This window comes from Octopus bimaculoides, chromosome 28 (genome assembly GCF_001194135.2).
Source record: "Octopus bimaculoides isolate UCB-OBI-ISO-001 chromosome 28, ASM119413v2, whole genome shotgun sequence".
Classification (NCBI taxonomy): Eukaryota; Metazoa; Mollusca; class Cephalopoda; order Octopoda; family Octopodidae; genus Octopus; species Octopus bimaculoides.
In genome coordinates, this window is record NC_069008.1 from 8,112,180 (window position 1) to 8,115,249 (window position 3,070).

General features: G+C 35.8%; 1 protein-coding gene across 1 annotated transcript in view; it reads left to right on the forward strand.

Moving 5' to 3' along the window:
• Positions 1-1,518: 1,518 nt before the first annotated feature.
• Positions 1,519-3,070, forward strand: part of LOC106883759 (putative uncharacterized protein DDB_G0282133) — a 94,010-nt gene continuing 92,458 nt past the window's right edge. Inside the window, exon 1 of the mRNA XM_052977759.1 lies at positions 1,519-1,657. The gene's annotated coding sequence lies outside the window, so the exon portion shown is untranslated. The remainder of the gene's footprint in view (positions 1,658-3,070) is intronic.

Here is a 3,070-nt window from a genome sequence, read left to right on the forward strand (position 1 = left end):
TTTTCACGTGCCACCGGTACATACATACATACATACACACACGCAGGCACCTCCCCGTAAAATGTTTTTTACAAAACATTACAAATGGTGGAAAATTGATTTCCTACCACCAAGTCTTAAAATAACGATGATGAGAAAGTCATAAAAATGAAGAATTTCTATTAAAAAAAACTTTATTCCTGTATTATGTATATTCATGTCCCAATTTGCCTAACATTAAGGCCTAAATTGCCTAACAGTATGAAATTTGCCTAACCTTGGGACATGAATTTACATAATACAGAAATGAATTCTTTTTAATAGCAATTAAAAAAAAAAATTTATGGTGGAGTACAAAGGGAAGTATTTCCCATTTATGTATATTTGTACAGTCTATCTACATGTGTGTGTGTAAAAGTTGTAAACATACAAACACACACGCGTATATGGATATATACATATATGTATTTATTGTGTGTGTATATAGATATGAAAATAAATACATATAGATATGTGTGTATGAGAGAGAGAGAAAGAGAGTGAGTGAATGAGTGAATACACGAAGCATTTTCCAACGTTATTGTACTTCATATAATCGTTGTTCAACCAAATGTTGTGACTAAATCTGACAGACGTTTGATCAAAGGCAGTGATTCAGCCGGGAATACCCGGTGTTGTTGTTGTTGCTGCTGCTGTTGTTGTTGTTGTTGTTATCATTATTATTATTATTATTATTATTATTATTATTATTATTATTATTATCATTATTATTATTATTATTATTATTATCATTATTATTTCGTACATCGTATCATGTAAATATCAAATGCTTGATTTGTTTATTAAGATGTTAGTATGTGATTTGAGGGAGGTTTGCTTGCTATTTCTACCACGTTTACCCTGCATGAAGATGGCTCCTTCGTTGGCTCATACATACGTAAGACAATGGAATGTGTTCTGAGGGAGATTTGGCAACTATTTCTATTGTTTACCGTCTATCAAGAGGACTCACTCGTTGGCTCATGCATTCATAAGATTCTAGAATACGGTTTGTGTCAGATTTGGCTGTTATGTTTAACATGTTCGAACAGCCGTGCAAAGGTACCGTTAGCTTCTTTCTCTTTTTCTCCCTCAGTTTTTTGTTTTATGTTTTTTTTTTCCGTCTTCACCATTGCTGTCTGCTTTCATTGAAATATTCCCAAAGATTCCCCACCAACCACCTCTACACACACACACAACACAAACATTCGCGTACACACAAACACAGATACACACAAGAACACAACATACACACTTTCACATATACAACACACGCGCAGACACACACACACACACACACACACACACACAGCTCACGCGCATACACACATATGGAGAAATACGTAGAGAAAACGGATGGATGGATGGATGGACAGAGAAAGACAGACAAAGCGAGAAAGAGAGTGAGAGGGAAAGAAAGAGAGTGAGAGGGAAAGAAAGAGAGAGAGAGTGAGTGAGTGAGTGAGAGAGAGAGAGAAGAGAAAGAGACAGAGAGAGAGAGAGTGAGTGAGTGAGTGAGAGAGAGAGAGGAGCGAGAGAGAGAGAGAGAGGGAGAGAGACCAGTTACTTCCTCCATAACTATCCCGTGTTGTGTCGTCTGCTTCTGCCTGAGACATCGTCCTTCCACTGTGTTTGATAAGTAAGTTATTTTTTTAATATAATATCGATGGGAAAAAATGGAAATAGAAAGAAACAAATAGAAACTTTCGTCAACGAAGAACTTTTATATATTTATGAATTTATTTTAGAAAGAAAATGGAGCGACTCTGCTGAGGGGTGACGTCCACGTGTGTAATAGATATACGTATGGTCGGATACGGATGCATACGTGCATATGTATGTATATACCTACGTACAAATATATATATATATATATACTTACATACGTACGAACATATGTATAGACATTTATACATATCCTTGTATGTAATACGTACTATATATATTGTATTATATTGTGTGTGTGTGTGTGTGTGTGTGTTAGTATGCAGCATGAGAGAAGCCGAACAACGATTTGAGAGGAAAGAAACAAAGCAAAAGTTAAAGGAAGAAAAAGAAAAGGAGACGAACAAGAAGAGAGAGAGAGAGGGGGTGGAGTAGAAAGGGATAGAATTAGAAACAGGGTATTGAGCAGAGAGGGAGAGAAACGAAAGAAAGAAGGAAAAAAAGAAAGAAAGAAAGAAAGAAAGGAAGAATGAAAGGAAGAAAGGAAGGAAGGAAGAAAGAAAGAAAGAAAGGAAGGAAGGAAGAAAGAAAGGAAGAAAGAAAGAAATGAAGGAAGGAAGAAAGAAAGAAAGGAAGGAAGGAAGAAAGAAAGGAAGGAAGATAGAAAGAAAGGAAGGAAGAAAGAAAAGAAGAAAGAGTCGGGGATAGAAGAAAGACGGGACCAGAGAGAAGGGATTTAACAGCGAGAGAAAGAGAGATTGAAAGAAAGAAAGAACCGAAGAGAAGAAATTAAGCAGAGAGAGAGGAGGAAAGAGAGGTAGATGCAAGTTATTTACTCCGTAACTACTTCCTGTTGTGTCGTCTGCTTCAGCGTTGGACATGGTCTTCCCAATGTGTTTGATGACTAAGTTTTATTTAGAATATAATTTTGCAGATAATATTCGTTGGAAAACTTGGAAATGGAAAACAAACTGTTTGTAAGTTTATATTTTGCGAACGAGGAAGTCAATATTTTGTGTGAGAAAGAGGAGGCAGAAACCATACTAAAAGAGACAAGGAAGCCTGGTTTGGCTCCAGACATGGATAGCATGGAAGACAAACGTTGAATGACGACGGTGGTGTGTCTATGTACACACACACGCACACACACACACACATATATATATATATATATATATATATATATATATATTGTTGTACTTGGGGATGGTCATATTGCCAGTTTAGCCAATAAAAACACACGCACTGTATATTTGGTGTTAATTTGCTTTAGCTTTATATTACATTAATCTTAATCTTATTTGGCCGAAATAAGATTAAGATTAATGTAATATAAAGCTGAAGCAAATTAACACCAAATATACAGTGCGTGTGTTTTTATTGGCTA